The sequence below is a fragment of the Chaetodon trifascialis genome, chromosome 2, assembly GCF_039877785.1.
Source record: "Chaetodon trifascialis isolate fChaTrf1 chromosome 2, fChaTrf1.hap1, whole genome shotgun sequence".
Lineage (NCBI taxonomy): Eukaryota > Metazoa > Chordata > Actinopteri > Chaetodontiformes > Chaetodontidae > Chaetodon > Chaetodon trifascialis.
The window spans coordinates 3530619-3540203 of NC_092057.1; positions in this window are offsets into that span (position 1 = coordinate 3530619).

The following is a 9585-nucleotide window of genomic DNA, read 5'->3' on the forward strand; positions in this document are numbered from 1 at the left end:
TGCAAAATCAAGATATAAATAACATCCACACATGTCAGAAAACAAGGTGTAGAAGAGAAGGAGTTATTACAGGAGGATAATTAAGTTTGGTACATACAACACTTACTTTCATGTCAAAACCCACATTGAAACCACAGTCTGCAACAACCCTGATGCATGTCTCCAACAGAGCACTTTTTATATGTCCCCCAGCATAAAACAGAGCCACTGAGTTACAGATAAAAGTGTGAGAACAAGCTTTAGATGAAACAGGATTTTGTTTGATGATACTGTTACAGTCACTGATCCTTCATCCAGACATTTTAGCAGATATATAACATTTATAGTATGTATGCTGGCTCCCAGGATAACAGTTACGTGATCTCAGATGTGGAAAGTCCAACATTTATGGGCACTCTTAATGACCAAAAGGATCGTTACCATCAGATCTGGCCTTTGTGATGGTTCAGTCAGAGCTGGTATCAAACTGACCCAGTTCAGGAGAAGCCAAGAGAGTCTGGATAGTATGGATAAATGAAGTGATTACTCCAATATGATGTTTTGTGTATCGACCCCCCACGTCACTGGAATCCATTGCATTCATTCATTTATATTTGTCCAGCATAATCCACTTCTCTGGTGTCAGTCTGTTTGCCTAAACACGGCTAAAAATGCTGACTTTCTGAGCCAAAGTGTGTCTCCATCCTTTAAAAAGGCAGAAAATGGACACGACTGCGTTGTTACTCGTTCGTTAATAAGACTGAAAGAGCTTGGACCAGATTAACTTCACGAGCCTCAAAAAAAGCTTCATTTGTTGATCTATTCATTGACTTTTTAAAATGTGCTCTCCACGTCATCTTTTCATGCAAGTTTTCCATCATAAAACGTCTGTCATTCTTATTTCACTGCTCTACAAACTTTATTTTATAGCTAATTTCCAAAAGTAGACATTTTCTCCTCCGTAGAAGTAAATGGTTTTGTGAAAGTGCCAACTATGAACATTAAGTAGGTCTAATGGACCCACCGACATGTCATCACTGCTTCCCTGTTGTTTTCATATGAAGAAGGCAACATTAAAACCACACATGCTGAATTCTCCTCGGTGGTAACAGAGGAAAAGCATCCTGAATGCAGTCAGAGGGAATCACCGAGCCCTTTATGATTCCCCAGTCCACTCCCAGAAGAGAGCGTATTAACACTGACTTACAGTAGTGGCACAGCCTTGTGTGTGTGTGTGTGTGTGTGTGTGTGTGTGTGTGTGTGTGTGTGTGTGTGTGTTTCTCATAATGGTGTGTGGAGGCAGATGGAACAAGCCCGAGGCGGTGCACATTAAACCTGCAGAGTCCTGCTGAGAGAAGGAGGAAAAGACCTTGAGTTCTCCTAAACTCTTGTGGGGAGACACATCGCTGCACACACACTTAAAATTTGGCCTCGCATTAACTGAACGGTGGCTCCCCTTTAATGCCGAGGGCTTTTCCAGCCTCAGACGTCCAACGAAACGACCTCCTCCAAACTGCTCCTGCTCTAATCTGTTGACGTTCTGCTTGCGTTTGTCGCAGACGGGTGAAACAGAAGCCCTGTGAAAGTGTTTTAGAGCATCATCACCGAAACGCAAGGCACATGAGCAGAAAGTAAACATGGCCACGCTTATCTTTCACTGTGGTGCTTAATTAAATATTCTGCCAGTCTTTGCTTGACAGCCCTGGCTGAATTATGGCGATGGCACAATATCGAGTTATGGCCTTCAACCAAAACATCGCCCTGGCTCTGCCTCATAGTGCCAGAGGTTACGTATGTCCTATCAGATGACACATTCAGTGTATACAAACTTCAATATAACCTTTATTCTAATCCATCCCATGCATGATGTCTGGGTTTTAAGGCTGCTAAAACAGCTGAAATGCGAAGCAAGAAGTGACAAACTCGCTCAGTGTCAAGACAATGAGTCTGCTTTGTTTGCCTTCTTCTTTGAATAAAAACGTTTGTTAGCGTTGCTCTGCCAAAGGAGCATAATAATAAAATATCCCACAGCTTATGAGAGATATTAAAAACAAAAGCTGCATTGTATTCTGAAAAAACAGACTGGCATTCTGTTACTGCAGATGAAATAATATTCAAAATGATTTTAGGGTTGGTAGTGCATGTAAAATGCATAATGAATAATAAACTCATTGTTCTTTATAAAGACTCCCTTTAAGGTTCAGCGTTGGCGACTAACAACTTAGCTTGCTCCAAACTAACTAAGCCAAAATTCAGACTTTGCAACACAACTGATATAATGAGGCTGGATATTACACACAAGGTGAACTGTGTTTAAAACCTAAAATGTGACCTTCATGAAATACATACTGCATTTTTCCACCATGCACGGTCAACAAATGCCTCATAATAACAGACTTAAGAGATGCACCATCAGTGAGCTCAACATTTTGGTAAAAATGGTAATTTGCTTTCTTTCCAAGAGTTAGATGAGAAGATTGACACCACTCTCGTGTTTGAGTCTGAAGGTTGTTAGCTTAGCTTACAATAAAGACTGGAAGCAGAGGGAAACAGCTAGCTAGTGAAGTCAGTGCGCCCACCATTAAATAGTAACCTTGTGTAACCCCCAGAAAAACCACACCTGTAATTTTTTATATAACTGTGTGTGTCCAAATTAAATAAATAAGATACAATGTGTTCAGCTTTAGAGGTATTGGGAGACATGTTTTGGAATTTTAGAGAGAGCCAAGGCGGCTGTTTCCTCCCGCCTCCAGTCTTCAGTTTATGCTAAGCTAGGCTAACTCCATACTTAATGGACAATCATGAGAATGGTATAGATCTCCTCATCTAACTCTGTAAGGAAGTGAATTATTATCCAGTTAAATCTGCCCCACTGCTGAAGTATATATTGTGTACGTGACACCAAAATGTACTTGCTAGCAAAAGAGCTGAAACTACAGAGAGCAAAGATGGGATTCATTGTTCTGCTGCAGCCCCACTTTAAGGGTGATATGTACAATAAATTCTACTTTTACGTCAATGCTATCTACTGTAGCTTTAAAAAAAACAAGAAATAAACATTTTGAGAGTTTTACAGACATGAAAAGACTGCTATAATTAAAGGTGCATGACAGTGGGAGAGTCACTGATTTTCCAGTGATCTTTGTCACCTCGTAGAACTGCACTTTACCCTCCGCTGTGTATTTTTGCACTGCAAGACACTCCTGCACTTTTACATACATGGAGCCTGTATGCATCTACTGTACTGTATAACTGCCCTGCGTATAACAATTGTGTGTTTACTTGTCTGTTTGCATTGCCTGTTTCTGTACTTTCTGCTCAGCTCCAGCATATCTGTCTTTTTCTGTTTTTGCAGTGCATATAAGCACATTAAGAAACAAAGACAGAGTCACGATGGATGTGCCAGTAAACTAAATAGTTCAAATGCACACATGCTTTATGCTGCTACACTCTGCAGATTATCCTCAAAGTGAGGGGGTAAAATTAGCTCCACATGGGACACTGTGCATAGTCCTGCATGACCACTTTCATAGGCCTGGGACACACGCATGCGCGCACGCGCACACACACACACACACACACACACACACACACACACACACACACACACACACACACACACACACACACACACACACACACACACACACACACACACACACGGCTTTTCCTTCTGTCTCCCACATCTGCGTCTTTGGCCCTAATTGTTTAATACCTCTCCCCTTCCAACCTCCTTGTGCAGCCGAGGCACTAATAGGCCCATCAAAAAGCTGCCGGGGCCTCTGATTCTTGTTACCCTGAGCTAAGCAATAGATTTCACTGGTCAGTGGATGAACTCATGCTACTCACCACCTGTGTTTATTCCACAGGGTCACTGTGGCTGGATTGTGTATATAAGTGCGTGGAGAGGATGGTATGGTGGTTTCAAAAAAACTGTGGTCGTGGCTTCTTTAGGGGGCTGAGGAAAAGTAGGAGAAAGAAGTTTTTGATCTGTTTGTTTCAGTCTGTCTGCGCTTAATTTATGCATGCTGTTGAAGAAATGCACATTTTCTTGCACTGTGTTTAACATCAGCTCTCCTTCGCTGAGCAGGGAAAGCACAAAGACTCAGAGCTGGCACCGAGACTGACACACGCTAAGTACACCCAGTGAAAAGAAGGAAGACGGTCAGGCTGAAAAAACTTAACCCTAAAGTTGTCTGATCCCCTTCATCCTCCCGATGTCCCCACAGACAAAAATGGATGGACTCCTTTTGGACGAGGAGGGAGGAAAGCTGTCATTGCCACCTCGTCTACGCTGTGTCAGACGCAGCCATTTGAACCTGAGGTTGGGGCATAAATCTCCACCCTTGGGCCAGCCTTGACATTCTGTTCCCAGATGGTGCCTCCCCTGCTGTGGACTCTGCCCCAAAGGGGCCTGGCATCTCAGCCAGACCCATCCATCACAGGAGAACCAGGCCCCTATATACAGGGAACGGAGGCCCCTGTAGGGAGCACCTGCCCTCGTGTTTTCACCCTTGTGGCTAAAACAACCCCCAGCCCCCTGAGTGCACTTCATCCTCTGCTGCTTTCCTGACAGGTTAGAGGTCATTTGAGGGTGTGAGACAACTTTGCATGTCCAGAGACACTCTTTTAAGGTGACATTCACACTCAGGTCTGTGGTTAAATCTATTAGGCCTCATATTACAAGCAGGTCAAAGGTTGAGATATTGTTAATGCTGACAGAAGGCCACACAAGCTACACACAAAGCATGGAAATAATCCGCACTGGAGACAAGCTGACTGTATGCTGAGAGTGGAAACTACAAAACAGCACTTTATAGAAATGCTACAGTATGATAAAAAGGAGAGCTGCAGAGCAAAGATCAATGGCCTGGGAAAAGAAAAAGAAAGCTTCTTTTTCACTGCGAACAGCTTATATACAATAGAATTGTCCTCCTCCCATTTTTGGTGCATCTGTTTTATATATTGTGGCCAAAAAACATCACTGATTTGATTGGACCCAAATGTGATGCTTGAGGCTCCTTCATACATCCAAAGCCTGTTTGACCCTCCTTCTCCTGCCCTCCACCAACAAAGCTCCCTTTCCCTCTCCCCACCGGTCTCGTTCAAGGGGCTCCGGGCCTGAATACGTGTGTGTGTGTGTGTGTGTGTGTGTGTGTGTGTGTGTGTGTGTGTGTGTGTGTGTGTGTGTGTGTGTGTGTGTGTGTGTGTGTGTGTGTGTGCGCTTATTAGGCTGCCAGCTGAAGTCCATACTGTGAGGAATATCAACAAAAAACTTGAAGTAGCAAACAACCTGTAGGCTTAAACAGTGGCTCTGAAAAGTGTATATCCAGCTTGAACACACAGCAGTTACAAACAGTGACCCACTGACTCATTCTCAGCAAAATATGAAAAGTACACAGCTTTCAGTTGACGCAAACACAATTTGCTGTTTGTTTGTAACCGTTTCTAATGCTGGTGGCAAGTGATAAACAGTTAGCCACAGCTAGCCATGGTTTTATGCAGGTATTGGAAAAGTAAAAACTTTAAACAATCCATCCAATAGTTGTTGTGGCATTTCAAAACCACACATGCCAGCCTCATGGTGGCGCTAGAGGGAAGTCAGAGGACGGATTCATATTTTATTTCTTGAGATATTTCAGTCTGGACCAAAGTGGTGGAACGACTGCCTTCCATCGAGCCACATCACTGGGATGGCTAAAAAGCAAGTATTAGCAGTGGTTTCTGGACTCGTCCGTACTTTAACGGCCACGATACTGGATCTTTGTTGAAATCTATTGCAACTCTTGAGGATTCAAAGCTAACTGCAGCTGCCTTCGTCCACGAAGGAGCACTACAAAGGGCCACCGCTCGAGCCAAGAGGAGGCGACAACAGGTTTACAATGGAGTTTTCTTTTACAGCTGTTCGGTGGTTTCAGGGTACAAACTGACAAAAACTATATTATGAACAATTCTGAGCTGTTTACTTCAAAATCACACTTTTACATTTGGACTGATTGGAGATCAGCAGAATACCAATGACAACACTTCTTCCACTTTTAAAAGAAATACTGGGAGGTGGAGGAGGAGGGTTTTTTATTTAAGGAATGTAGCATTAAGACAGTGTGTAAGTACTCGATTACAAATTCAAAATTATATTTAAGTTCAGAATTATTAGCAGGAAAATGTACTTAAAGTGTTGAAAACATACATCAGATGCAGAAATGCAACTAAGTTACTTTTTATTACTGATGCATTTAATTTTGTAGTAGGTCATGATTGATCATTTTAATCTATAAAACTATGTCATATTTTAAATGTTTTGTGCTTAAAATCTGCAAAATATTGATGACTTAAATAAATGTGAAGCAAAAAGTAAAATATTTACAGCTGAATACTCAGATAAAGTACATGTATCTTAAAAATGGACCAAAGAACAGCACTTTAGTACTTAAATACCACTCGTTGCTGTGGTTCAGTATAACTTATAGTATCTGGGTTTGATATATTTAAGTGGAATGGACATTTTGTTTTCCTAAAATCGATGTTCTGCGTGTTGTTTAGGAATGAAAGTCCACAGTTGCCTCGATAAGAGTCTGGAAGAAATCCACCCGTGTTACCATCCCCACTTCGAATCCTTGTTCCCAGCTCTGCTCGGCTCAGCTATCCCACATCATGTCTGCGTTAATTTCTATCAGGACCAGGCACAGAAACGCACTCTGGCATATATCGTCCCACACACTTGTCAAACATCTGAAAAGAAGATAGACAGGCTGTCCCACATGGTTCTGATAAAAATGGAGGTGAACTATGGTCGGCACAGTTTACTCCTTCCCAATCTGTCATTAATTCTTTACGTAAAGCACCTCGTGATTCCTTTGTGAAGGCTAATGACTGAGGGAAAACTGGCTGTAGAGTAAATAAATGTTAAAATTGGTTCCCATTATTAACAAATCAAGATGCTTAACACATTTCTTTCTTCTGCTGTCAAATGTGCCCCCTTTTGTTTTGGGGGAAAAAAGGCGGAAGAGAGAGCAAACAGAAAACATTTGGACTGTTTCCATCTTGCAAATGAAGCGTGGAGCGTGCTCTCACTGTGACAATGTTTATACAATCTTTCAGCAACGCAGCTTAGATGAACTTACAGATTTTTGGAAAAATATCAAGACTCTGCACATATGTTGATTGTCTGGAGTCAAAGGGCCCAGTGGTAATTTATGATACTGAAGATGATGTATGTTTTTTCCACAAACCTGCTGATAGACCGTAAACACACTGTGGCTCTCCTCTAAACTGAAAACTCCCTGAATCCAGTCGAAGTTTCATCAGCGCAGATTGAACTCTCCTGCAACCTTTTACTCTACCAATCAGACACAAAGCTGCGAGCGTGTTGATCATTTTAGAAACAAAAAGTGGATGATCTCTTTATAGTTTGCCTCGGATTTAATCACCAAAAGTTAGAAAGTGGTTTCCAACAGTTGGTTCTTATCAGTTATGTCAAAGTTGGTCAGATTTTACACTCAATAAGTTTCTGTTGTAATCACAAATATCAAAATACCAAGATCCCTGAGGAAGATCTGGGGCTGTGGAGTCAGAGAGTTTCCTCCTCACCTCTGCTTGAAGCAGCTCGAGGCTACATTAGCTGCAGGAATGAGTCCTCAAATCCGGAAATTAGTTAGCATTGTTGGACTTCCCTCGTCTTAAAGTCAATGAGGTTTTTGTTTTTTATAGGTTTTTGGCTGGATGCCGAAAATAATGTCTGCGGTTCACACAAGATTAAGAGATTTTCATGTTTTATTCTGACATAAAATCTGTGGATTTTGAAGCTTTTTGGGTCCTCTATGTCTTTAACATATTTAGGTTCATCATTCCTCCTCTGGCCTGCACTGCATTATCAAAATTAAATCCTAGAAAGGTAAAAAGCGGATTGTCCTGTTTGGAAAAAGTGGAGGCTTGGAGACTAACTGAGAAACGTGCAGCTGAATAGAATACACATGCACTGAGAAAGACACACTGAGAAAGTATAATGCTTAAAAACATTCACGATTAAAATGGAGACGAAAAGCTGGTGGCTCACACAGGAATGAGCGCCTTATGCTGTTTTTATAAGTTCAGTAAGTTCAGCCTATAGTAATCTGTACCATCTTTCATGTAAGGGAACTTCAGAGGAGTTCCTAGATGCTCTCGTTATAACTTTACTTACAACAGGTGGAATCTGTAATGAAAATCTCATGCTACAAATGTGCATTACATACACAAGGTTTTTTACCGTTAGTGAGGTAGAAGTCTAACAACACAACACCGTACCTCTGGAACCAAACAGAGCAAACCAGGATCAGACCGCGGCAATTACATTTAATTAGATTTCACATTTGTCAGCGTTAAAATATGTGTATATGTGAGGTAACATGCTGCAAACACAAAAAATATGTCTGCCACATTCTGTACATCATCTTCTAGTCCATCAAATCATATTCTTAGCCACAAGGAAAATGGAGCTATCCATCAAAACCTCTAAGAATGGGTATCAAAATAGTTTATTATGAAATCAGCTGTTGCCCTGCCTGCACTTTCTCCACTTCACAACGCTTTCTCCACCAAATGAATGTAACCTAAATTCCTTCAGTGCATCATACAGCCTCAAGTCCCCTGAGAAACAAGCCAGAAACCACAATTCAGAACATGTTTAGAGGCCAGTACTTATCTCAATAGAATGCAAATAGAGATAAATATAAAACCCAAGCCAGAACGAGAACACAGCTGCGATTTATTTGCCACCATGCCTCCTCTTCCAAGTGACTATCAGGCTGGACTATCAGATGATAATCTGTACTTCTTGTTCTGCAGGAAAACACGGCTCAGGGGGAACGTTGGGAGCTCAGCCTTGACCAGACTTGACAAGTGATGATCTAATACAGATGACTGTGCATTATTGTGGAGCTTAGAGATCTTTATTTGCCATTCGACTGTGCTCTTTTAATCCTGCTCTGTCCACCGGTATCATTTGCTCACATGACACTGAAGTGCTCGGGATCAAGCTTTGATTACCAACTGCATGAAGTGGGCAACTTCCCTGGAGCCCGAGGCCTCCACAGGCTCACTGTGTGCCAATTGCTTTGTGGTAAATTGATGAACTGAGATTTTGTTTGGAGGTCCAGTGTCTGACCGACATGATGGGCCCTGCTTTATTACCTAATCTTGAGGCCAGGTCTCGAAGTGGGTCCCCGTGTTAGCCTGGCTCCACATCCCTTAATTTCAGCCTACGTCTGCGATTTATTCAGGAATTTAAATCATAGTTTGACACAGCTTTGCTGGTTGTTCAACTTCAATTTATGGAAACAACAAGTCCTGAAGAGACCATCATTATCTGCTCTGACCAACCACTAATGCAGCCTCTGTGTAGACTGAAAAAATGTTGACTGGACAGATAACGTCAGTCACTACTGGTCAGGGTAAAACGCTCCCAAAAGGGCTATCATGAACACAATCAGTGTGCTTGCATGCACTTCAGTAACTGGGTTATAACTTTCTCCAGGAAGATAATTTCCTTGTCATGTAAAGCTTCTAGAAGTTTAGACTCTATTACTATTACCTGCATTACTTACCATTACTTAACCCAGTTACTGC